Source organism: Hoplias malabaricus, chromosome 13, assembly GCF_029633855.1.
Source record: "Hoplias malabaricus isolate fHopMal1 chromosome 13, fHopMal1.hap1, whole genome shotgun sequence".
NCBI lineage: Eukaryota > Metazoa > Chordata > Actinopteri > Characiformes > Erythrinidae > Hoplias > Hoplias malabaricus.
Window position 1 is genome coordinate 39,471,627 of NC_089812.1, and position 27,742 is coordinate 39,499,368.

The 27,742-nt window shown below is 41.9% G+C and overlaps 1 long non-coding RNA gene across 1 annotated transcript; it reads left to right on the forward strand.

The window, feature by feature from the left end:
• The first annotated feature begins 1,979 nt into the window (after positions 1 to 1,979).
• Positions 1,980 to 27,742, forward strand: LOC136664414 (uncharacterized). Its single transcript, XR_010795141.1, has 3 exons — positions 1,980 to 2,108; positions 26,814 to 26,909; positions 27,635 to 27,742. It is a non-coding gene; the product is annotated as an uncharacterized lncRNA (long non-coding RNA).

A 27,742-nucleotide genomic window follows, 5' to 3' on the forward strand; every position in this document is an offset into this window, starting at 1 on the left:
GGAGATTCACGGTGAATGTAGTCTTCTAAGACCAACCCACCCTTGAAACTTCTGTCAAAACTCAAGCAAACCACGAAGCAGACTCTAGAGAGATTCCAGAAGCAAAAGACCTTATCAGCAAAATCCATAAAAACAATAATGAAAGCAAAGACTGGCAAAATGCAAATGAAATAATGTCAAATAACTGCAAAGAGTATCTTATAAAAATGAACTTGGCATAAAAAGTAAGGAAATTTGTGTTTGGTAGATTATTTTTTTGTTGTTGTAACAATGCTTATTGGCAGTATGTCTCATACCGTTGGAAAGCCTGTTAATTTCCCCTTTAAACGGTGCCACATTTGTAAGGAACATGCATTTGTGGGATGAGCAGTAGAGCTGAGAATGTGGGTTGCGCCTCTTTAAAAGGTAAATGTGGCATCATTTAACAGGCTTTCCAACTGTATAAGATTTATTGCCCAGAAGCATTGTTACAACCAGGAAATAATCTACCAAACACAAATAACACAATTTTAAGAAATTTGTTTATTGTTTTTTGTAGAAATTTTTAAACAGAATTATATTTCTTAAAAAGTTTAGCTTTTTCAAAGTTTCTGTAAATACAAGGGTGTGTTTAGTGTTGAGTGATATTTTTTTTAGAACTGGTCTAAACTACCTCCATGATAAAGTTTTTATAGCAAAGTTGTATAATTAGTGTTCATTGTAAGTTGAACCAGAAAATTTGCACTGAAATATTTTTAATATGTTTACTGTATCATCTTTCAATAAGAATATAATTAATTAATATAATGTGTGTGTGTGTGTATTTATTTATTTTTTTTCCACATAAGATATCAACACAGAGGTGTCTTACACGAGGGGAAAAAAATTGTTGAACTGATGGAAGATGAATGCTGATGCAGCACCACAGACACTTGTGATAATGGGCATTGCAGCAGTGGTAATGGGCAGTCTTTGAATTTACCACAGCCTTCATGAAGCATTTTAGACAGCTGAAATTCGGTGTGGCTTTTTTGAATTTGTTCTGAAAAACGTGAGTTGGTGTTGTGGGCTGTGTGACAAGAAGTTTGTGCAGTCAACTAATACGTTGTGATTAGCAGCTATCGGATTCTGGAGTTTTCAAGCCCCAAAGAGCAGAGGAGCGCGCGCCATGTCAGGTTGGTAACAGTCATTTTGTTTGAAGTTTGTGTTTTTTTCTTTAGCCATCTCAAGTGAACAAAGTCATCAAAACTTTTTATTGCATTAGGCTTACTTTTCTAATGTTTGCTGCAGCTAGCCAACGTGTCATTATGATGAATAGCAAGTGTTCTACTTAGCTTTTAACCCACATTATGTAATGTCTGAGCTAATAGCCAGGTTGTTAAATTTTGAAATTTGAATAATTACTTACAGTCTACTTGAGGTTGAGAAGTAAAATGTTTCTATCATTGTTTCTCAATATGACAACTTTAGAATGTGATCATATACTTTGATATATGAATCACGCTATATTATAGGGTAAGTGTACTTTTAAGGCCACCAAAATCAGGTTTTCAGGTATGTTTAATAGATATTCTTCTGATTTCTATTTGATATCTGTGGGGAAAAGGCAAGGTCATTTGAAAATGTATGCATTTGTTTATGTACATGTTTAGAATATTAAATGGTGATATTTTATGAAATATGTCAGAAGTGTGGTATGGACCTTATTGACAAAATAAAAATGTTGTTGATTAAGGAGGCCTTGACTTACATAGGGGTGTGATTATTTTCGTAACTGGGATTTTCTCTCAATAGAGTTAATGGTGTTGAATATAGATTCTTATAAACTAGGTGCACTGGGATAGACACTTGACTCCCACAATACACACTCCAGCCACTGGGGGGGGGTCTTACTTTTCTTGAGATCTTGAAGTGGAGCCTTTAAAGGGGAGGACCTCTGGTTTTGGAGGCCAGATACCGGAGCGTCGTTTTGGATATATATAAGATGGTGGAAGTTTTGGCGCTGATTTTTCTCTAGCACTCTGGAAACTGTTGCACCTCCAGATTACTACCTACCCTTTTGAATAATCTCTACATGCTTGGGCTGGTCGACCATGGAGTCAGCGCTTGGGTTCTTCGAGGATCTTTAGGTAAGAAGAGTGAACCCTCCCAAGTTCTCATTTCATCACAATAGATTTCAACACCTTATTTTCGTGATCTAATTGTTGGCTGTGTGATTGTAACTTGATAGTTTTGTGCTCTGTTGAGGTTAGCTGTTTGCTAAGGTGGGTATTGGATTGCAGAGTTGCTTGATTGTATACAGTCTAGACCTTTGGTAATTGGGTATGTTTGGTTGAGTTCTCAGGAAATCTGATTTGGTGGTGTTGATTTGACTCAAAAATACCTGTTGGAAATTGTGGCCTACTTGGGGCTTCTTGAGTTGTATGTGTTCTTTCAGAAGTCCTATGAGAGGACTTGAGGTAAGGTGGCCAAAATTGTCAAGTACTTTTAGTTTTGTAGTCATACTTTGGTGGTACTTAGGGATTTTAGGCCAATAGGGGAATATAGGTTACCTCTTGGTGTTTGAATTTTAGTAGCCTTAGAGTTAGGGGTCTCTGGTCTGTCCTCATTTCGGCTGGGGGGCTTTTGGTATTTTTTTAATTTTTTCCCAAAAATGTCTCAGTTTGATCCGGAAAGTTTTATCCAAGCCCATCTGCAGACAACGGACTGGATAAAATTAAAGAAGCCTCAGTTGCTCCAGCTTGCTGAATATTATGAGATTGAGGTAGATTCAGAGTTGAATAAAATTAAGATAGTAGATCCTTGCTCAGTCCCTAGGTTTGAGTGACTCCATCATTGAGGCAAGATTGGCTAGGGAACAAGCAGAGAAGGGTAGGCGAGAGAAGGAGAAGGATAGTTTGCGGGAGCTGGAGTTAGCTAAGATTGAGTTGGAGAAGGTTAAACTCTCGCAGATGGAGAGTCAACAACAGCGCAGACATGAGACTCGGTTTGATGTATCCAAATGTCTACATCTAATGCCAAAATTTCAGGAAGACGAGGTAGATGTGTTTTTTGATGCCTTTGAGAATATAGCCACGGAATTAGCTTGGCTGGAGAATTGTTGGACCGTTTTGGTTCAGAGTGTCCTGTAGGGGATAGCTCGGGAGGCTTATGCAGCTTTGAATTCTGCACACTCCATGGAGTATGACACGGTGAAAACGGCAGTGAAGAATGCCTATGAAGTTGTGCCAGAAACTTACAGGCACAAATTCCGTTCTCTTAGACGTAAGCTAGCGGAAACCTATTTGGATGTAGCTAGGCAGCAGGAGGCAGTGTTTGAACGAAAGCATGTGAAGTTTATACTTTTGCAGATTTAAAACAGCTTGTTCTTATGGAACAGTTTAAAAATAGTCTACCTGTTCTTTAGGAAGTGTACATTCAGGAGCATGGGGCGACTGAAGTTAAAAAGGCTGCTATGATGGCAGATACTTACGAATTTACCCATAAGGAGTCGAGAGTGAAAGAGAGATCAGTGGTTGGAGAAAGGCTAATACAGAGGTTAAATCAGCAGAGACTAAAAGTCATAGGGAAGGGCCATCTGGCTCTAAACCTCATAGTCAACTTCAAAAACCTGTAAATTCTACTCCCTCGGGAGAAATAATCTGCCATTATTGTAGAAAACCTGGCCATATAAAATCAGGTTGTCCAGTTCTGCAGAAGTGCAGACGTGGGTCTTATACTGACTCTTCAAAATCTGTGGCATTGGTAGTTGGTTCAGAGAGGACTATTAGTTGTGTGGATCCTGAGTCTGAAATAACCCCCTCTCTGTATGATGGGTTTGTCTCCTGCTGTACAGTGTCCATTGGTTCTGGGGAGCCAGAAACCAAAATTAAAATTTTCAGGGACACTGGTGCAGTTCAGTCCTTGTTGTTACAAGGGGTTCGTGATTAGCCAGTTTCAATGACTCTTCAGTGTTGCTTCAGGGTGTGGGAAGTTTGTTTGGTGCCATGCCATTGCATAAAGTGTACCTAACCTCTAACTTGGTAAATGGCTATGTTAATGTAGCAGTAGTGCCATCATTACCAGTCCCTGGAGTTTCTATGCTATTGGGGAATGATCTTGCTGGGGTTCAAGTTTCGGTAACCCCTTTAATTAGTCACATGCCATGTGAGGTACCAGAAACAGAGGCTTTGGCCAGGGAGTATCCTGAGGTGTTTTCAACCTGTGTCGTTACCCGTGCCCAGTCTCGCCCCAAGGGGGTGGTTCCACAGAGAGGGCTGGAGGAGGCAGCATTTGAGCTTGGAGATACCTTCTTTGGAAAACTAGGTTAATCAGATGCAGCTCAGTTTAATAGGGAAACCTTAATCAAGGAGCTCAAGGAGGACCCTGAGTTGGCCTCATTGTGTAAGGGGGCTGGTACACGGGAGGAGACAGAGGAGTCGGCAGAGGTCTTCTATATGCATCAGGGAGTGCTTATGCGGAAGTGGAGGCCTCCTTATCATCCTGCTGTTGAAGATTGGAGTGTTGTGGAGCAGATTGTGTTGCTGAAGAGTTTTAGGTTGAAAGTGTTGCGCTTGGCACATGAAGCACCCATGGCAGGGCATGTGGGTATTCGTAAAGCCCAAGAGAGAGTCTTGCGTTATTTTTATTGGCCGAAGATGCATCGAGATGTAATCTCCTACTGTCGGACATGTCATGCTTGTCAGCTAGCCGGTAAGCCAAATCAGAAAGTGCCTTGTGCACCATTGTGTACTCTCCATTTTTGCGAGTGACGATAGATTGTGTTGGACCTTTGCACAAGACAAAAAAGGGTTATAAGTATCTGTTCACAATATTGGATGTGTGTAATAGATTTCCGGAGGCTGTACCCTCGAGAAACATTAAGGCAAGAACTATAATTGAGTGTTTGTTTCAGTTCTTTTCTCGGTGTGGGCTGCCTCGTGAGATTCAATCAGATTGTGGTTCAAACTTTACATCTGGTGTTTTCCAGGAAGTAATGTGTGAGCTAGATATTAAGCAAATTTGTATTCATTAAAGGAGCAGGAACACTCTTGTCTGTGATGTTTCTCTTTTCTCTGAGACCTCCTGTAACAAAATGCACATATGCCATTTGTTCAAAACTGTGATCTTCAAAATAAAATTTGGGCATTTAAACCATCTAACAGTGATTATGGAAAAGCGAAGAACCACTATGTTAGTACACAATAGGTTTCTGAACAGGGGCTCAAGCACTCATGAATAATAATTTACAAATAAACAAATAAGTGCTCATTTATTCTGGTTCATCCTGAGTAAACAGACCTCGGTGTGCATTTACCTCAGATCAGTATCTGGTAATGAGGGACAAACAGGTTTGTACTCACAGTAAAATCTTTAATGCTTTGTTTTAGACAGAACATTACCTCAATATCTGCATTGATTGTCGAAGTTTGCAGGTATTTCATCGTTTTAAAACAGTAAAGTACAAAGAGAATTTGTGTGTGTAAAGTTGTTCACTCTTTAATGTTAAAATCTTTCCTGTCTCTCCGCTGCTGAGCTGCAAGTAGGTGTACGCATGTGTAGTCCAAAATGCCTTGGGCACTGAGTTGTCACTCAAAAACTCATTAGCCAATGGGAAGGTACCCCTGAGAAAACCCGCCCACACGAGAGCTTTTTGCCAAAACTGCTTGCAAAACTCAAGGATCCAGTGTACAAAACTCAGAGAGCTCGTGCACAGAACTCGTGCTGCTTGTGCACAAAACTCAGAGAGCACACGCAGAACTCAGAACTCACACACTAAAGCCATGGAGCGTTTCATATTTGGCACAAATCTGATTCCATAATCCTTGGAATCCTGAAGGTTCCAAAAAGCTGTGCAAGCCTATTCTATACTTCACTCAGCACATGGAGCATTTACAAAAGAGGCGTGAGCCTAATCTTTATTTTTTTTAGCACATCTGTAACATTCCAAAATGCTGCGAGAGCCAATTCTTAATTCTCGTAGCAACCGGAGCGTTAAAAAGGGTGGCGTGAGCCTACTGTTTATTTTTAGCGCATCCTGAAGATTCCAAAAAGCTGCAAAACCTGTTCTTAATTCTTGTAGAAACCGGAGCGTTCCAAATGATGACGTGAGCATGCTGTTTATTTTTAGCATGTGCTGAAGGTTCCAAAAAGCTGCACGAGACTATTCTCAATTCTCGTAGCAACCGGAGCGATCCAAGTGGTGACGCAAGCTTGTTTATTTTTAGCGAATCCTGTATGGAACCTGATTGGTGCCAAAAAGAATCGCACAAAAAAAAATTAACATCAAACGTAAAACTTAAAGGTTACCCTCTACTCATGTGTTTACCTAGCTTGACTGGAAATAGGAATCCCATCTTGATATATACAGTTATACATTTTATGGACTAGAAGAGGTCTCCATATCTCAGCTTTGGGATATGGTAGAGCGAAAATAACCACACCACTGTCTTTGTCAGGACTTCCCTGACACACGGTGTGGGTTTGGAGAAGATCTGAGGAGGTCACAGTTTTCACCCCAAAAAAAAATAATAAAGGGTACCCCTTTGTGTTTTTTTTTTTTATACTAAATTTTTGACCGTCTCAGACTTCTACCTCTACCTTGCTAGATGTTTTTTTTTTTTTTTTAGCGCATCCGGAATCTTTCAAAATGTTGCGCAAGCCTATTCTTAATTCTCAAAGCATCCGCAGCATTCCAAATGGTGACGCAAACTTGTTGATTATTTTTAGTGAATCCTGTATGGAATCTGATTTGTGCCAAAAAGAATGCACAAAAAAAATTCATCTCAAATGTAAAACTTATAACTTGCAAACAAAAAATCCAGCTCTGACATTTGTGCTCCATGACTTTGTGCGTGAGCGCTGAGTTCAGCGCATGCTCTCTGAGTTTTGTGCGCCAGCTGCACGAGTTCTGTGCGTGCTCTTTGAGTTTTGTACGCCTTGTTCCTGAGTAACTGTAAACTGCTTATGCATGCAAATTCATTAACTACAGAACTTCAAATGTAAAAGATTATGAGGTTATAGTACAAACGATTATGCTACAACTGATGCTAAAGATCTCATCTAAATAACTTAAATTAACCTCCTATTTGCTTTTCTCCCTGCCCACCATTTTTCACTGCCCTACTCATTTTTTTTTACTACAGTCCATCTTTACATAATTACATAAAGAAAATGAATTAGTTCATGTTCATAGTTAATTTTGAAAAAAATGTACTAACTTCACAGCTCCAAAAATAAACTACTTCACGTGCTTTTGTTTATTTTTTTCTCTCAGTAAATAAGCTTCTATAGCTTTCATATAACCTTCTGCAACCCATTAATCACCAGCCAAAACTCACTGCTACTCACTAACAAAAAATGAGTGTATGTGAAATTATATATTCAAAATATTACTTTACACCAAAAAACCAGCACTGAGATTGAGAATGTATTTTAACCCACGTAGCTACTACTTTATGTCTTCTTAATGTGTTTAAGCAGTTTTATTTCTTATTTTATTTCTTATACTGAGGGAAGCGGTTCTGTGACATAAAAAATGCTCACATCGTCTTGTAAAATTCGCCATCAAACCACATAATTACTCAAATTAAAATACTCATGTATGAGCGATTGTCATGTCATTTAAATGTTTTCTATGTCAGAGGGGAAAAAAGAGCTAGCTAGAGTTAAACAGGTTAGCTAAAGTTTGTCATTTGGAAAAAAAACAAACAAACAAAACTAAAAACGGTTCAATATTACGTATGTACCATATAGCAGTTGATAGAATAACGTACATAACATTAACGATGTTGACTACATTTGGGCGATACCAAAATACATATGTATCCAAAAATAGAAGGTTAAATTGACATATTTATGGGATGAGGCTGTTCCCTGAGGCTGGTGAGAGCTGCTCGCGTGCCGCGGTCACTGAAAAGAGTGCGTAGCTTCATCGTCGTCTTCTTCTGTGTTTTTACATCAGTTCTCTTCTGCCACCTTCCGGTTTCTCACTCAGAGTTCATTCATTTTAGAGCTGTCGTTCCAGTCCAGTCGTCTTCACTTAAACTTAAATAACAATCTCCTCCCTTCAGCATGACACTGAATGTTTCCATATGTGTTTAATAAAATGCTCTGATCAGTGTAGTGTGCTAACTGCAATCCCAGTAAACATTTAGCCGTTGATTCAATGTTGAAATAATGTACTTGACTGTGGTCTAATCAACGTTTTTTTAAGGTTGAAAATGAAAATGAAACACTGACGTTGAAAAGACGACTAACTAAGTCACATTAAAGACGTCCTTTTAAAGCCGTTATTTCAATGTGGAAATCACGTACATAAATGTCATCCAATAAACTCTGGATTAAAGTTGAAAAGACATCCAAACATCAACTTTATTTGTATAGCGCCTTTTACAACTGACGTTGTCACAAAGCAGCTTCACAGTTTCAGAACAGAACATTTAAAACAAAGCCCAATGCGAGCAAGCGGAAGGCGACACTGCCAAGGAAAAACTCCCTCAAGGCTGGAGGAAGAAACCTTGGGAGGAACCAAGACTCACAAAGGAGACCCATCCTCCTCTGATCAAACTATAGATTGAATTTTAAATGATCACCAATGAATTGTCATTATGCTACATAATAATAATAATAATGATAATAATCATAATAGTGACATCAATCTTGGGGCATAATAATAGTGCATCAGATTTGGAAGAATCAGTCAATGTTGCTAATCTGAGTCCATTTCTACTTCAGTGTAGTTGATCATGGTGAGTGGTCAGAGGCTGGCAGCAGTAGATGGAGGTGAGCAGCTGGTCTGGTCTGGTCTGGGCCGCAGGAGAATCCAGCAAACAATCTTCCATCAGTGGGCCACCATTTTCTCAGAAAACAGTAAAGGGAAGCGGTTAGTTTAGTTGAGTGCAGCAGAGAAAAAGAGCATGTGACGGATCTGACTGTAACAGACTGGGAGGAGGGAAACCAGAAGGAGCTCAGGCAAGGACGTCCTTCAGCTCCAAAAAAGAGAAATTGTGAGCACATCATCCGCGTTTACCCTGATTCCCCATGTCCATGAGTTCCTGAAATGACAACCTTAAACTAGACAGAGGTTAGTTGCCAAAGGCTAAACTGAACAAGTGTGTTTTGAGCCTAGACTTAAACATAGTGACTGTGTCTGCGTCCCGGACACTAGCTGGAAGATTGTTCCAGAGCCGAGGGGCTTTGTAGGAGAAAGAGTTTACTCAAGTTTCTGCTGGAGCATTCTGATAAAAGTGCATTGCAATAATCTAATCTTGATTGCGATAATGTAATCTTATTTGTGGCGGGGTTAATTATGTTAATGTACATAATTTCAAAGGAAGTAAAGTTGTAACCATGTTTTTGGTTAATAATTAAATTATTTTTGTAAATTATACATAATCCACCCCCTTTGCCCGTCAGTCTGGGGCTGTGTACATATTTATAGCCTGTAGGAGTGGCTTGATTTAGTGCTAAATATTCATCATTTCAGACTGACAGACAGTCTTGATACTGTAACAAATGTTTATATTCCTTAGAGCAAGCTTTGTACATACACCCTTACTATGGGCAAACAAATGGCCATTATCTGTAAGTGTATCCTTAAAATCACTTACCTGTTCGCTGTGTAATCTACTTGCCTGGTTTGTGCTGGTGGGTGGGGTTAGTCAAGTCTGGCGCAGACGTCGGACATCCCATTCCCAATGTATTTTAATTGAATGCAATAGATTGGAAGTGGGACGTCGGACACGGAACTGACTGATCCCATTCCCAATGTATTTGAATTGAATGCAATAGATTGGAAGTGGGACGTCGGACCCGGAAGTGACCGATCCCACTCCCAATGTATTTGAATTGAATGCAATAGATTGGAAGTGGGACGGCAGACTCGGAAGTGACCGATCCCACTCCCAATGTATTTGAATTGAATGCAATAGATTGGAAGTGGGACGTCGGACTCGGAAGTGACCGATCCCACTCCCAATGTATTTGAATTGAATGCAATAGATTGGAAGTGGGACGTCGGACTCGGAACTGACCGATCCGACTCCCAATGTATTTTAATTGAATGCAATAGATTGGAAGTGGGACGTCAGACTCGGAACTGACCGATCCCACTCCCAATATATTTGACTTGAAGTTAGGCTTACACAACTTCACAGGCTGTCTCGTGGGGTGTGCACAATAAACATATTAACATTTGGGGTCATTCGGACCCTTTTAAGGGGTGTCCAAAACCCATGAATGAAATTTGAATGGGAATAAATTGGGAGTGGGATGTCCAGAAACTGAGCTTGGGGGGGTCTACCGACTTCACGGCGTCGAGTACTGAATCATCTGAGTCCCCCAAACAACATATCAGAAGATGGGGTCACTGGGATCTTGCGTAGTATGTTATGTTCAGCAAATTTATTCATGAAAAATGTTTTCCTTTGTTTGCCCACTTCCAATCTATTCTAACCAAGTCAAATAAATTGCAAGTGGGATCTTACTTCCAATCTATTCCAGTCAAATCAAATAAACTGGAAGTGGGATCCCACTTCCAATTTATTTTACTATTTGGAATTTGGAAATCTTTGATTTTGGGGCCAGAACTGAGGCCTATATTGACAAATTGGGACCCAATCTCACTATCTCACTTCCAATTTATTCCAGTCAAATCAAATAGAATGGAAGTGGGATCCCACTTCCAATCTATTCTAACCAAGTCAAATTGGGACCAATTTTGGACCCAATCTCACTATCCCATTTCCAATTGATTTCATTCAAGTCAAATAAATTGGAAGTGGGATCCCATGGAACATGTACATGACTTGGCTGAAATAAATTGGAAGTGGGATCCCATGAAACACGTACATGACTTGGCTGAAATGAATTGGAAGTGGGATCCCAATTCCAGTCTATTTCAGCCAAGTCAAATAAACTGGAAATGGGATACCACTTCCAATATATTCCAATATAGTAAAATAAATTGGAAGTGGGATCCAATTTCGAAAACTTTGACTTTGGGGCCAAAATTGGGGCCTATATTGACAAATTGGGACCCAATCTCACTATCCCACTTCAAATTTATTCCTGTCATTGAAGAGAATGAGAATCTCTGAGCGTTTTGTGGGTGCTGCGAGCTCTCTCTGAGTGTTTTGTGCTAACTGCGATCTCTCTCTGAGTGTTTTGTGCGCGCTGCGCACTCTGGCTGAGAGTTTTTTTGTGAGCTTTGCGATCTCTCGCTGAGTGTTTTGTGCAAACTGCGCGCTCTCGCTGAGTGTTTTGTGCGCGCTGCACGCTCTCGCTGAGTATTTTGTGCCTGCTGCGAGATCTCTGAGGCTTTTCTTGCGAGCTTTGCGATCTCTTTGAGTGTTTTGTGCATGCTGCGAGATCTGTCTGAGGTTTTTTTTGTGAGCTTTGCGATGTCTCTGTGTGTTTTGTGTGCGCTGCGCGATCTCTCTGAGGTTTTTCTTGCGAGCTTTGCGATCTCTCTGAGGTTTTTTTGTGAGCTTTGCGATCTCTCTGAGGCTTTTCTTGCGAGCTTTGCGATCTCTCTGAGTGTTTTGTGCATGCTGCGCGCTCTCTCTGAGGTTTTTTTGTGAGCTTTGCCATCTCTCTGAGGCTTTTCTTGCGAGCTTTGCGATCTCTGTGTGTTTTGTGCGTGCTACGCGATCTGTCTGAGGTTTTTTTTGTGAGCTTTGCGATCTCTCTGAGTATCTTGTGCATGCTGCGCGCTCTCTCTGAGTGTTTTGTGCATGCTGCGCGCTCTCTCTGAGGTTTTTTTGTGAGCTTTGCCATCTCTCTGAGGCTTTTCTTGCGAGCTTTGCGATCTCTCTGTGTTTTGTGCGTGCTGCGCGATCTGTCTGAGTTTTTTTTTGTGAGCTTTGCGATCTCTCTGTGTGTTTTGTGCATGCTGCGTGATCTGTCTGAGGTTTTTTTTTGTGAGCTTTGCGATCTCTGTGTGTTTTGTGCATGCTGCGCCATCTCTCTGATGTTTTTTTTGTGAGCTTTGCGATCTCTCTGTGTGTTTTGTGCATGCTGCGCGATCTGTCTGAGGTTTTTTTTTGTGAGCTTTGCGATCTCTCTGTGTGTTTTGTGCATGCTGCTCGATCTGTCTGAGTTTTTTTTTGTGAGCTTTGCGATCTCTCTGAGGGTTTTGTGCATGCTGCGCGATTTGTCTGAGGTTTTTTTTGCGAGCTTTGCGATCTCTCTGAATGTATTGTGCGTGCTGCGCGATCTGTCTGAGGTTTTTTTGTGAGCTTTGTGATCTCTCTGTGTGTTTTGTGCGTGCTGCGCGATCTGTCTGAGGTTTTTTTTGTGAGCTTTGCGATCTCTCTGTGTGTTTTGTGCGTGCTGCGAGATCTCTCTGAGGCTTTTCTTGCGAGATTTGCGATCTCTCTGTGTGTTTTGTGCATGCTGCGCGATCTGTCTGAGGTTTTTTTTGTGAGCTTTGCGATCTCTCTGTGTGTTTTGTGCATGCTGCTCGATCTGTCTGAGTTTTTTTTTGTGAGCTTTGCGATCTCTCTGAGGGTTTTGTGCATGCTGCGCGATTTGTCTGAGGTTTTTTTTGCGAGCTTTGCGATCTCTCTGAGTGTTTTGTGCGTGCTGCGCGATCTGTCTGAGGTTTTTTTTTGTGAGCTTTGCGATCTCTGAGTATCTTGTGCGTGCTGCGCGCTCTCTCTGAGTTTTTTTTGTGAGCTTGGCGATCTCTCTGTGGGTTTTGTGCATGCTGCGCGATCTCTCTGAGGTTTTTCTTGCGAGCTTTGCGATCTGTCTGAGGTTTTTCTTGCGAGCTTTGCGATCTCTCTGAGGTTTTTCTTGCGAGCTTTGCGATCTCTCTGAGTGTTTTGTGCGGGCTGCGCGCTCTCTCTGAGGTTTTTTTGTGAGCTTTGCGATCTCTCTGAGGCTTTTCTTGTGAGCTTTGCGATCTCTCTGAGGTTTTTCTTGCGAGCTTTGCGATCTCTGAGGTTTTTTTGTGAGCTTTGCGATCTCTCTGAGTGTTTTGTGCGGGCTGCGCGCTCTCTCTGAGGTTTTCTTGTGAGCTTTGCGATCTCTCTGTGTGTTTTGTGCATGCTGCGCCATCTCTCTGATGTTTTTTTTTGTGAGCTTTGTGATCTCTCTGTGTGTTTTGTGCATGCTGCGCGATCTCTCTGAGGTTTTTTTGTGAGCTTTGCGATCTCTCTGAGGCTTTTCTTGCGAGCTTTGCGATCTCTCTGAGTGTTTTGTGCATGCTGCGCGCTCTCTCTGAGGTTTTTTTGTGAGCTTTGCCATCTCTCTGAGGCTTTTCTTGCGAGCTTTGCGATCTCTGTGTGTTTTGTGCGTGCTACGCGATCTGTCTGAGGTTTTTTTTGTGAGCTTTGCGATCTCTCTGAGTATCTTGTGCATGCTGCGCGCTCTCTCTGAGTGTTTTGTGCATGCTGCGCGCTCTCTCTGAGGTTTTTTTGTGAGCTTTGCCATCTCTCTGAGGCTTTTCTTGCGAGCTTTGCGATCTCTCTGTGTTTTGTGCGTGCTGCGCGATCTCTCTGAGGCTTTTCTTGCGAGCTTTGCGATCTCTCTGTGTGTTTTGTGCGTGCTGCGCGATCTGTCTGAGTTTTTTTTTGTGAGCTTTGCGATCTCTCTGTGTGTTTTGTGCATGCTGCGTGATCTGTCTGAGGTTTTTCTTTGTGAGCTTTGCGATCTCTGTGTGTTTTGTGCATGCTGCGCCATCTCTCTGATGTTTTTTTTGTGAGCTTTGCGATCTCTCTGTGTGTTTTGTGCATGCTGCGCGATCTGTCTGAGGTTTTTTTTGTGAGCTTTGCGATCTCTCTGTGTGTTTTGTGCATGCTGCGCGATCTGTCTGAGGTTTTTCTTGCGAGCTTTGCGATCTGTCTGAGGTTTTTCTTGCGAGCTTTGCGATCTCTCTGAGGTTTTTTTGTGAGCTTTGCGATCTCTCTGAGTGTTTTGTGCGGGCTGCGCGCTCTCTCTGAGGTTTTTTTGTGAGCTTTGCGATCTCTCTGAGGCTTTTCTTGTGAGCTTTGCAATCTCTCTGTGTGTTTTGTGCGTGCTGTTCGATCTCTCTGAGGCTTTTCTTGTGAGCTTTGCGATCTCTCTGAGTGTTTTGTGCGTGCTGCGCCATCTCTCTGATGTTTTTTTGTGAGCTTTGCGATCTCTGTGTTATTTTGCGAGCTTTGCGATCTCTCTGTGTGTTTTGTGCGTGCTGCGCGATCTCTCTGAGGCGTTTCTTGCGAGCTTTGCGATCTCTCTGAGGTTCTTTTGCGAGCTTTGCGATCTCTGTGTGTTTTGTGCGTGCTGCGCGATCTCTCTGAGGCTTTTCTTGCGAGCTTTGCGATCTCTCTGTGTGTTTTGTGCATGCTGCGTGATCTGTCTGAGTTTTTTTTTGTGAGCTTTGCGATCTCTCTGAATGTATTGTGCATGCTGCGTGATCTGTCTGAGGTTTGTTTTGTGAGCTTTGCGATCTCTGTGTGTTTTGTGCATGCTGCGCCATCTCTCTGATGTTTTTTTTGTGAGCTTTGTGATCTCTGTGTGTTTTGTGCGTGCTGCGCGATCTTTCTGAGGTTTTTTTTGTGAGCTTTGCGATCTCTCTGTGTGTTTTGTGCGTGCTGCAAGATCTCTCTGAGGCTTTTCTTGCGAGATTTGCGATCTCTCTGTGTGTTTTGTGCATGCTGCTCGATCTGTCTGAGTTTTTTTTTGTGAGCTTTGCGATCTCTCTGAGGGTTTTGTGCATGCTGCGCGATTTGTCTGAGGTTTTTTTTGCGAGCTTTGCGATCTCTCTGAATGTATTGTGCGTGCTGCGCGATCTGTCTGAGGTTTTTTTTGCGAGCTTTGCGATCTCTCTGAGTGTTTTGTGCGTGCTGCGCGATCTGTCTGAGGTTTTTTTTTGTGAGCTTTGCGATCTCTGAGTATCTTGTGCGTGCTGCGCGCTCTCTCTGAGTTTTTTTTGTGAGCTTGGCGATCTCTCTGTGGGTTTTGTGCATGCTGCGCGATCTCTCTGAGGTTTTTCTTGCGAGCTTTGCGATCTGTCTGAGGTTTTTCTTGCGAGCTTTGCGATCTCTCTGAGGTTTTTCTTGCGAGCTTTGCGATCTCTCTGAGGTTTTTTTGTGAGCTTTGCGATCTCTCTGAGTGTTTTGTGCGGGTTGCGCGCTCTCTCTGAGGTTTTCTTGTGAGCTTTGCGATCTCTCTGAGGCTTTTCTTGTGAGCTTTGCGATCTCTGAGTGTTTTGTGCGTGCTGCGCCATCTCTCTGATGTTTTTTTGTGAGCTTTGCGATCTCTGTGTTTTTTTGCGAGCTTTGCGATCTCTCTGTGTGTTTTGTGCGTGCTGCGCGATCTCTCTGAGGCGTTTCTTGCGAGCTTTGCGATCTCTCTGAGGTTCTTTTGCGAGCTTTGCGATCTCTCTGTGTGTTTTGTGCGTGCTGCGCGATCTCTCTGAGGCTTTTTTTTGTGAGCTTTGCGATCTCTCTGAATGTATTGTGCATGCTGCGTGATCTGTCTGAGGTTTTTTTTTGTGAGCTTTGCGATCTCTGTGTGTTTTGTGCATGCTGCGCCATCTCTCTGATGTTTTTTTTGTGAGCTTTGCGATCTCTCTGAGGGTTTTGTGCATGCTGCGCGATTTGTCTGAGGTTTTTTTTGCGAGCTTTGCGATCTCTCTGAGTGTTTTGTGCGTGCTGCGCGATCTGTCTGAGGTTTTTTTTGCGAGCTTTGCGATCTCTCTGAGTGTTTTGTGCGTGCTGCGCGATCTGTCTGAGGTTTTTTTTTGTGAGCTTTGCGATCTCTGAGTATCTTGTGCGTGCTGCGCCATCTCTCTGATGTTTTTTTTGTGAGCTTTGTGATCTCTCTGTGTGTTTTGTGCGTGCTGCGCGATCTGTCTGAGGTTTTTTTTGTGAGCTTTGCGATCTCTCTGTGTGTTTTGTGCGTGCTGCGAGATCTCTCTGAGGTTTTTCTTGCGAGCTTTGCGATCTGTCTGAGGTTTTTCTTGCGAGCTTTGCGATCTCTCTGAGGTTTTTCTTGCGAGCTTTGCGATCTCTCTGAGGTTTTTTTGTGAGCTTTTCGATCTCTCTGAGTGTTTTGTGCGGGCTGCGCGCTCTCTCTGAGGTTTTTTTGTGAGCTTTGCGATCTCTGAGGCTTTTCTTGTGAGCTTTGCGATCTCTCTGAGGTTTTTCTTGCGAGCTTTGCGATCTCTGAGGTTTTTTTGTGAGCTTTGCGATCTCTCTGAGTGTTTTGTGGGTGCTGCGCGATCTGTCTGAGGTTTTTTTGTGAGCTTTGCGATCTCTCTGAGTGTTTTGTGGGTGCTGCGCGATCTGTCTGAGGCGTTTCTTGCCAGCTTTGCGATCTCTCTGAGGTTTTTTTGCGAGCTTTGCGATCTCTGTGTGTTTTGTGCGTGCTGCGCGATCTGTCTGAGTTTTTTTTTGTGAGCTTTGAGATCTCTGTGTGTTTTGTGCGTGCTGTGCGATCTGTCTGAGGTTTTTTTTTGTGAGCTTTGCGATCTCTCTGAATGTATTGTGCGTTCTGCACGATCTGTCTGAGATTTTTTTGTGAGCTTTGCGATCTCTCTGTGTGTTTTGTGCGTGCTGTGCGATCTGTCTGAGGTTTTTTTTTTGTGAGCTTTGCGATCTCTCTGTGTGTTTTGTGCGTGCTGCGCGATCTGTCTGAGGTTTTTTTGTGAGCTTTGCGATCTCTCTGTGTGTTTTGTGCGTGCTGCGCGATCTCTCTGTGTATTTTGTGCAAACTGTGCGATCTCTCTGAGTATCTTGTGCGTGCTGCGCGCTCTCTCTGTGTGTTTTGTGCATGCTGCGCCATCTCTCTGATGTTTTTTTGTGAGCTTTGCGATCTCTCTGTGTGTTTTGTGCATGCTGCGCGATCTGTCTGAGGTTTTTCTTGCGAGCTTTGCGATCTCTCTGAGGTTTTTCTTGCGAGCTTTGCGATCTCTCTGAGGTTTTTTTGTGAGCTTTGCGATCTCTCTGAGGCTTTTCTTGTGAGCTTTGCAATCTCTCTGTGTTTTGTGCGTGCTGCGCCATCTCTCTGATGTTTTTTTTTTTTGTGAGCTTTGCGATCTCTCTGAGTGTTTTGTGCGTGCTGCGCCATCTCTCTGATGTTTTTTTGTGAGCTTTGTGATCTCTCTGTGTGTTTTGTGCGTGCTGCGCGATCTGTCTGAGGTTTTTTTTGTGAGCTTTGCGATCTCTCTGTGTGTTTTGTGCGTGCTGCGAGATCTCTCAGAGAGATCGCAAAGCTCACAAGAAAACCTCAGACAGATCGCGCAGCACGCACAAAACACACAGAGAGATCACAAAGCTCACAAAAAAACATCAGAGAGATGGCGCAGCACGCACAAAACACACAGAGAGATCGCAAAGCTCGCAAAAAAACACTCAGAGAGATCGCAAAGCTCACAAAAAACCTCAGACAGATCGCGCAGCACCCACAAAACACTCAGAGAGATCGCAAAGCTCGCAAGAAAAGCCTCAGAGAGATCGAACATCACGCAAAAAACACTCAGAGAGATCGCAAAGCTCACAAGAAAACCTCAGAGTGTTTTGTGCGTGCTGCGCCATCTCTCTGATGTTTTTTTTCTTGTGAGCTTTGCGATCTCTCTGAGTGTTTTTTGCGTGATGTTCGATCTCTCTGAGGCTTTTCTTGCGAGCTTTGCGATCTCTCTGAGTGTTTTGTGGGTGCTGCGCGATCTGTCTGAGGTTTTTTGTGAGCTTCGCGATCTCTCTGAGTGTTTTTTTGCGAGCTTTGCGATCTCTCTGTGTGTTTTGTGCATGCTGCTCGATCTGTCTGAGTTTTTTTTTGTGAGCTTTGCGATCTCTCTGAGGGTTTTGTGCATGCTGCGCGATCTCTCTGAGGTTTTTTTTGCGAGCTTTGCGATCTCTCTGAGTATCTTGTGCGTGCTGCGCTCTCTCTGAGTTTTTTTTGTGAGCTTTGCGATCTCTCTGTGGGTTTTGTGCATGCTGCGCGATCTCTCTGAGGTTTTTCTTGCGAGCTTTGCGATCTCTCTGAGGTTTTTTTGTGAGCTTTGCGATCTCTCTGAGGCTTCTCTTGTGAGCTTTGCGATCTCTGTGTGTTTTGTGCATGCTGCGCGATCTGTCTGAGGTTTTTCTTGCGAGCTTTGCGATCTCTCTGAGGTTTTTCTTGCGAGCTTTGCGATCTCTCTGAGGTTTTTTTGTGAGCTTTGCGATCTCTCTGAGTGTTTTGTGCGGGCTGCGCGCTCTCTCTGAGGTTTTTTTGTGAGCTTTGCGATCTCTCTGTGTGTTTTGTGCGTGCTGCGCCATCTCTCTGATGTTTTTTTTTGTGAGCTTTGCGATCTCTCTGAGTGTTTTGTGCGTGCTGCGCCATCTCTCTGATGTTTTTTTTTGTGAGCTTTGTGATCTCTCTGTGTGTTTTGTGCATGCTGCGCGATCTCTCTGAGGTTTTTTTTTATGAGATTTGCGATCTCTCTGAGTGTTTTGTGGGTGCTGCTCGATCTCTCTGAGGCTTTTCTTGCGAGCTTTGCGATCTCTCTGAGTGTTTTGTGGGTGCTGCGCGATCTGTCTGAGGTTTTTTTGTGAGCTTTGCGATCTCTCTGAGTGTTTTGTGGGTGCTGCGCGATCTGTCTGAGGCGTTTCTTGCGAGCTTTGCGATCTCTCTGAGGTTTTTTTGCGAGCTTTGCGATCTCTGTGTTTTGTGCGTGCTGCGCGATCTGTCTGAGTTTTTTTTTGTGAGCTTTGTGATCTCTCTGAGTGTTTTGTGGGTGCTGCGCGATCTGTCTGAGGTTTTTTTGTGAGCTTTGCGATCTCTCTGAGTGTTTTGTGGGTGCTGCGCGATCTCTCTGAGGTTTTTTTGTGAGCTTTGCGATCTCTGTGTTTTTTTGCGAGCTTTGCGCTCTCTCTGAGGTTTTTTTTGCTTTGCGATCTCTCTGAGTATCTTGTGCGTGCTGTGCGATCTGTCTGAGGTTTTTCTTGCGAGCTTTGCGATCTGAGTGTTTTGTGCAAACTGCTGGCTCTCGCTGAGTGTTTTGTGCGGACTGCGCTATCTCTCTTAGGTTTTTTTTGCGAGCTTTGCGGTCTCTCTGAGTATTTTGTGCAAACTGCGCTCTCTCTCTGTGTGTTTTGTGCGTGCTGCGCGCTCTCGCTGAGGGTTTTGTGCGTGCTGCACCCTCTCGCTGAGTGTTTTGTACGTCCTGCGGGCTCTCGCTGAGGTTTTTCTTTGCACTGTAAAATGTGATAAGTTGATCTTACTTAAAGGAATTTAGGAATCCGGTTGCCTTGAAATAGTTAAGTAAATATAACTATTATTTTGAAGTTATGTTAACTTAACGTCTATCATTTAAGTGTACTTAAAACGCAACTGTATTTACTTAATTGATATGAGTTGTTCTGACATTAAGTAGTACATAGATGTAAGTTGCCATTTTTAAGTACTGCCAACTTATGTTACCCAAGTTAACATAATTCCACAAGAGTCCTGTTTACTTAATAGAATTTAGGAAACCGATTGCCTTAGAAAAATAAAGTAAGCACAACAAAGAATTATTATTCAGTAGTACTTCTGGTTTATTTTAATCAAATTCCATTACATCACAGAGCACATCAGCCTATCTAAATACATAAAGTTACCCAAAAATAAAATTAATTCCACATTTAAGTCAATTAAAAATATTTTTTAAAAGAAAACCTCCAGTAATCTTTATTCTTGAATGACTCAAATGGCACAGTCTGTGTAATAAACAAAAATGTACAATAATGTTTAATGCACTTAACCAAGCTAAAGTTTTGCACAATAAATTTAAGTGCTTTGACACATTATGAACAACACAAGAACATTTTGCAAGTGCAAACCATATAAATGAGAGCCTAACATCAATAAGAGGGTAAAGCTGGGTCCATCGAAACTTAGAAATCCCTTAAATTATTTTGGGCTCAGATTGCCTACTCCCAGGTTTAGCAAGTCAAATGTGTTCTCCAGTCTTTTGGGATAGTCCAAATGAAGGTTTTATAGTAGTTCAAATGTCAGGCAAATAGCTTGAGCATGGTTTTCAATGTTCTCCATAACGTTACCTTCCAGTATGATATTAATGCTAGATGGCTCAAAGTGTATGGCATTTGGACCTGGTTGCTGGCTGTCTTCAGGTATAACAGTCAATAACCCATCAGGAACCTGAATGAAATCTGTGATGGTATCTGAATCCTGCAGACAAAAGGTAAATATAATGAAAAAATATATTATTGCAAAACCTTCATGTCTTCACTAAGTAAATTTTAATTATACAATTTGATGTAATACTTACAAAACAGACCTTGAAGTACTCACTGCCTAATCTCCAAGATAAACCTGGAAGACAACGAAGGACAGCAGTCCACATTGCTGTAATATCCTGGATCTACAAGTTAAGAAAAAACAAACCAAAATATCTAAAAATAAACATGAGACAAATGTGTGATAAATTATAAGTTAAAACACATAGGTGTCTGTGTTCTATAATATATGTTACCATCCCATTAAAACAGGATTCATCTGCTAAAAAAAATATTATTGGGTGTTTGTGCTGTTTTGTTTAACTTGTCTGTCTTTGGGCTCCATGGTTTTAGAAAGAACCATTAAAAATGAAAGAAACATTACACAGCACAAAAATAACTGATTTGTCTTTAATAGTTTTCGGGAAATAGTGCAGCTCCATGGCAAATAAATGTTGGTTCTCATGTTTGGAATTAGTTGATGATGACAAGTCTACAGGAAAACTAACCAACCTTAAAGGAACACTAGCTAAGATCAGTGGAGCATCACAATGATTTTTAAGCTGTAATTAAGCTAAAAAATTAAGGTAAAAAATATTATCTAGTGTTCCATTAAGGAGGTGACTGGATCACTCTTATAAAAGTAACATTCCAAATTGTAATAAAAAGATTCCTTACCTTAATTTCAACTTGGGCAACAATGTCTGCAAGTGTACTGCCAATAATTCCTTTCCTGGATTTAAAGATCTCAAGGAATCGTGGGGTGTGACTGTCCAAGGCCTCAAAAAAGTCTTGTTCAAGATCTTTACTTGCCACCCTTGTGAACTCAGCAAAAACCTTTAGGAAAAACACAGCACACATAGAGCCATAATTCGATTTGTACCACATTAACAGATTACACAAATTAAAATACATTTACTCTTGTAGAAGTAATATGTTCATGTTAATACGATTGTATGTTTTATTTTACATAAATTACATATTTGTTACCATACCTGCTGCTTTCTGAAAAGGGCTGGCCAGCGCTCCAACATGCGTTTCACTGGTGGCTGTAACCACCATGTTTCTGTATCTGTAATGTCTAAGCAGTTGCCCTTTCTTTCATACACAAATTTGCAAAATTTACATGCCCACTGCATCTGATTTAGTTGTGTTCAAGCTGCAAAAAAGAAGAACCTTTTTTAAAAATGGATTCAAACATTGTAGATATAGTGCTCACACAAGGTAAAGTGTGTTTCATAAAATGTCAGCCCTGTGCTTACAAAAAAAAGGCTAACCCGTGTCTTCTATATTATTTATAAAACGTGCTCTGTTAACGTCGACTTGGTATGTGTTGTAAATAATTGTTTTATCCATGTTATACGGAGCGCTGTTGGAGTATTTTTCCGGTGAACACATTCACACAAGACTTGAAGTTATGTAAGACACTTCAGACAAAAGGTTAACCCCAACAAAGTTATGCCTTAACCAGCTTTGCATTTGCCGTTACAAATATGGAGCTTTGCCTGGGTCACGGTTTTTTTAAAAAAAAGTAACCTCTGCCGCTTTTGACTCACCATTGAGTTATGCTATGGCTTCAACAGAAATTTTGTGAGTGCTGCGCGCTCTCTCTGAGTGTTTTGTGCGTGCTGCGCGCTCTCTCTGTGTGTTTTGTGCAAACTGCGCGCTCTCGCTGAATGTTTTGTGCGCGCTGCGCGCTCTCTCAGGTTTTTTTTTTTTTTTTTTTTTTTTTTTGCGAGCTTTGCGCATCCCTCTGAGTGTTTTGTGCAAACTGCGCGCTCTCTATGAGTGTTTTGTGCGAACTGCGCGCTCTCTCTGAGTTTTTTTTTGCGAGCTTTGCGCTCTCTCTGTGTGTTTTGTGCAAACTGCGCGCTCTCGCTGAGGGTTTTGTGCGTGCTGCGCGCTTTCGCTGAGTGTTTTGTGCAATCTGCGCGCTCTCTGAGTGTTTTGTGCAAACTGCGCGCTCTCTCTGAGTGTTTTGTGCATGCTGCCCGCTCTCTCTGAGTGATTTGTGCGAGCTTGTACTTTCCACTTCGGACGTCAGTCGCATGCTGAGCAGAGTGAATGCATGGAAGGTAGCTGGCCCTGATGGTGTACCTGGCCGGGTGCTAAGAGCTTGTGATGTGGAACTTGCGGGTGTCTTCACTCACATCTTTAATGTTTCGCTTGCCCAGGTAGCTGTACCATCTATCTTTAAGTCAGCCATCGTTGTGCTTGTGCCTCACTCACCCCAATAATTTCCAAGTGCTTTAAAAGACTAGTTCTTTCTCACTTGAAATCCTGCCTGCCTGCTACGCTGGACCCACACCAGTTTGCTTATCGTAGCAACAGATCCACCGAGGACGCTATCTCAACAGCACTACACACTGCACTAACCCACCTCGCTTGGAGGCATAAGGAAGCATAAAGTAATCTAAATCTCCCTGGTAGGCGGCTGCGTTGACCTTGGACCTCAGAAAATACAGTGGACCCACACCATCAGATGACATGGGACCCCAAACTGCCACTGACTGTGGAAACTTTGCAGGGTACCTCGAGCAACGTGGATTCTGTGCCTCTCCTCTCTTCCTCCAGATTCTGGGACCTTGATTTCCATAGGAAATGGTCCTTGGTCTCCCAGGACCAAGATGGCATCGCGATCACACTGCGAGGCTCAGCGTCTTACCGGTTTTAGTGATGTTATACTTCTGTACTTAGCTATCTCCAGTTTTCTTGCGCAAATAACTCTTGCGAACTACAGTTACGACAGACAGACACTTTTGGAAATTAACATTCACCGCACAAACACCGGATTCAGCATCGGTTTGACTTTAACCAGCTTCAAAACAACACCCCTCCCCCATCTTGGACTGTCCGATTATCTTTCTTTGTTCCTGCTTCCCAAATACACTGCAGTCATGCATAGGATTAAGCCTTCAACCAGAACTGTAAAGATCTGGATGGATGGGGCTGACTCCTTCCTTCAGCAACAGTTCCAGCACACCGACTGGAGTGAGTATGCTGCCCGAGCCACCACAGTCTCACACATCCACTTGGACACCTACACTAACTCTGTCCTGAAACAAATCAACAAGCGCTCAGGGTACAAGAGTCCTCTGTACCGCCCACTGGGGTTGCTGGCAATATGAAGAGACTAATAGCTATAGCCAAGCACTGCTACAAACGCCGGATTGAGGAGCACTTTACCTCCTCTGACCCTCGGCGTACGTGGCAGGGAATACACGCCCTGACTGACTATAAACCAACTAGCTTTGTTCCATCTACCAACAGTGCTTCAGTCCCTGATGAGCTGAACAACTTCTACGCTCGTTTCGACCAGATGATATTGATATCTTCAATAAATCTTCCACCGACGACAACCCACTTGTACTTTCCACTTCGGATGTCAGTCGCATGCTGAGCAGAGTGAATGCACGGAAGGCAGCTGGCCCTGATGGTGTACCTGGCCGTGTGCTAAGAGCTTGTGCTGTGGAACTTGCGGGTGTCTTCGCTCACATCTTTAATGTTTCGCTTGCCCAGGCAGCTGTACCATCTATCTTTAAGTCAGCCATCATTGTGCCTGTGCCTAGGCATTCTACTGCTTCAGACTTTAATGACTTTCGACCTGTAGCACTCACCCCAATAATTTCCAAGTGCTTTAAAAGACTAGTTCTTTCTCACTTGAAATCCTGCCTGCCTGCTACGCTGGACCCACACCAGTTTGCTTATCGTAGCAACAGATCCACCGAGGACGCTATCTCAACAGCACTACACACGGCACTAACCCAACTGGACTGTCAAAACTCATAGGTGAGTATGCTGTTCATCGATTTTAGTTCTGCATTCAACACAGTGATTCCGTCTATGCTGATATCCAAACTCAACCATCTGGGTATCAGCACATCACTCTGCCACTGGATTTTAGACTTCCTGTCTAACAGACCCCAATCTGTTAGATTAGGCAACCTTCATTCATCAACCATCACCTTGAACACTGGCGTTCCACAAGGTTGTGTTCTTAGCCCGATTCTGTACTCTCTCTTCACCCATGACTGTGTACCTGCCTATGGTTCAAACACCATAGTCAAATTCGCAGATGACACCATGGTGATAGGCTTGATTACAGACAATAATGAAACGCCCTACCGGGATGAAGTACAGCATCTGTCCTTGTGGTGCCAAAACAATAACCTAGTACTACGCTGGATTATAACTTACTTCTGAACGTCATCGTTCCATTATCTTGGGCATGATTTTAATGTGTGAGCAATCTTTTTGTGCTGACTATATGCAGGTGTATTGTTTAACATTCGGATTCTGACTGGTGTTCGCTCAGAAGCTTTTACATTTTTCGCTTCCACCTTAAGTAATGCAGCAGTAACGTTAGGTAACTTGAAAATTTGAAAGTAAGGCGTTCGGACAAGAGTTTCAGAAGGGCAGGCTGGCTCACTGTGGTTACGTGTTTGTCGGTTTACTGGCATTATAAATATATCAAAGATAGTTGGAAACTTTGTGAAAGGACGTTTGTGTTGCCTTATCAAAGTAGCCAACACTTTAAAATGTTAATGTCTATGGATGTTGGGCATGTTAAAAGTATTAAAAACATTACAAAACACTTCACGAATGATAAATATATACGCCATCCCAATCCCAATATATTTGCCTGTAATGGAATGTAATGGAATATATTGGAATCGAGACGTTCCGGGAGCCACCTGGTGGATTGATGCAGAATTGCGGGTAAAAGGCCCAAACTTTGAGGATTTTTAGCTCCCACCACGTGTGCCCAGGACCCGACCCCGGGCTCTGCAAAAAAAATCGTCTAGGGTGCGCCGCGCGCTAGGCCGATAAGGTCCACCAAGCAGCGTATCATATATGTGGATTGGGATGGTGTGGTACTACGAAGAGGTAAGCAACTGCTATTTTCTCGACTAAATGGCCTTTCGGACCTAAGACCCCACCACCACCTGTTAGGTCTAAATGGAATTGTGGACACATACTCCCATTTGTGGCCAGATGGTAGTATGTCAGTGTAGTTTTTATTTATTTTTTATTAAGTTAATGCAACATATGATTGGTCATTTGAAAATGGTACTCAGGCAGCTAGTACTTAACCTTTTCCATGTTACATATTTCAGATTATTCCAATTTTGGACATTTCAATTCCAACATTACTGATTATACACAGAGTCTTGTACAAAAAAGAAGGCATGGGTTTGAAAACGTTCAACGTACACATGTATCATTGTCACAAGCATTTTAAAATGTGCACTGTGTACACATTTGAATTTGATATGTATTTTTGAAATTGTGATGGAGAAAATAAGGACAAGTATTAAGAATTGAAATCTAACAGAGCATTTGGAATCAGAAAGTAGTTTATTTAACCTTAAGGTGGTCAACATACAATAGCAGAGAGTACTATGTGAATGTGGACAAAGGAGATGTTTTCACAGAGATATTTATATAGGTAGTTTATACGTCATAACCATAAGATAATCACTCGATGTTTCTGCAAGCTTAGTTTCCTTAGAGACATCTCAGTTTGATATACAAGATGTGGTTTGTTCTAATAAAGCATTGACCTCGAGCTGACCTGACATACACTTAGTTTTTGAGCTCTGTTGACGATTAGAAATGAATATACTGACAAACAAGCAGACAAGTTCTTTCAACAGAGACATATAAAAATTACCATTACAGAAATATCTGAGTTTGGATATCCCTATCTTACTAAGAAAAGTCGACAAGAAATGTTGTAGAGCAAATCAAAAGCTGTTCAGCAACATATAGCAAGTTTTGGTCCCTTGTGTACAACCAAAAATACAACCGCAAAGTTGCTTCAGAATATAGTGCACCTTGTCTGCCCACTGCAACGGGCTTATCCGCGCTATATTTTACCAGCCGTAACTACGAAACCTCATGTAATTCTACACACTTAGAGCAGGCCAAGCCATTTAAAATGAAAATAACCTGTTTCCAAATTGAATTATACAAGAACAAGTATAAAAACAACAATAAAGTAATTTTCACTATTAGAATTAACTCACACATCCATTCCCCTCATTTTCCTTCAGAAAAGGGTACTTAAATATCAGAGCTTTACACACTTGCACATACTCATTTGTACACTCTAAAAAGTGTATTTGGGCAGTAGTTCCTATTATAGACTTATTTACATTAACCTCAATTAATTCTTTTGCCTTAGTTCCTACAACTTACTTTCATGAGTTCAATTAACTTAAAAGTCACACATTTTATCTCAAAATAACTTTTTACTTTGAGACTACGTGAAACAATTAAGTTTAAAGCAGCTTTACGTCTGACGTCATTACGTAAGCTTTGCGCGAGGCAGATCTCTGGTACCGACAACAGGTGCGCCCCGCTTTTTCTTCCGAACATCGACGGTCGACGTGACTCGGATAAAACAGTAAGTATGCTACCCACCATAACCAAACATTTAATAAACCTTAAAAAAAAAACAGACTGCACTGTAAAAAATCTAACTTCAAATTTAGTTGATTATACATTGAAATAGTGAGTTGGGAATAGAACTCAATTGTGTGATAGTTCATCTAACACGAAATGTATTGTTCTGATCAACCTGTAGGCACAACATAAAAAATGTGTTGAGAAGATTTGTTTGGAAAAGTTGCTGATTAAGATAAACCTGCGCATGCTCTGTTCTAGTCATGCGCATGCTCAGTGGGAGGTTCGGGAATACGCGCGAAGGACGGTTGATTCCTCTTTGTTGTGGCTCGAAGTTTGGAGAAATTCAAGATTGAGGTAAATAACTAGTGATGGTTCACAAAGCATTTTAAAGTTACGTTTCTAGTTTTAACACTATCTTAAAGCCGTGAATATGTGAGGGAAGTTGCCGTGGCATTGTTATATTAGCTAACTTTGCCAACTCGACTGAGCCATGGAAAGTTTGAATATGAGCCGTTTGTTTCATTTAATCAAATGCCCAACGTAACAGACTCAAGCAGGCTGTAACAAGCCTGAGCGCTTTCTTTATGTTCTATTTTGAAAATGTTATGTATCTTGTTGGCTGGCTTTTTTCCATTCCACCTTAAATACCGGAATAGGTAACGCTATATTGAGCCTCCTCGGTGTTTGTTGAGCTGTTTAAGGTAGAACGGAAAATTCAGGATGCTGACTACAACAACGCTCCTTTAGTCTGATATCATTTATATGAAAGCAGCAGGGTGTTATTACAAGATTAAGCCGTCAAAGATACAAAAATATCCGTATTGTCTGAATCAGACCTACTATTTGTTTTTTGTTTTGCTTTTGAGAAGTTCGTAGGTGTCTAACAGCACTAGCACTATACCTAACATCGTCTGTTTCTCAAAACATTTAGCTAAATGTAATATATGTGTGTGTGTGTGTAAATAAATTACAAAAACATTAAATAACGTTACATAGAGTTTGTGGTTCTGTAATTGCATTTACAAACTATAATTGTGTACAATGACAATACTAACACTAATATTGTTTTCATTTTCAAGGAAAAAAGGGATACATTAGATGAAGTGCAAAATCTGCTCTTTCACAAGCCAAGACACAGACGTTGGGTTGAAGCACCACAGAGTACGCCATGGATTTCATGGTACACG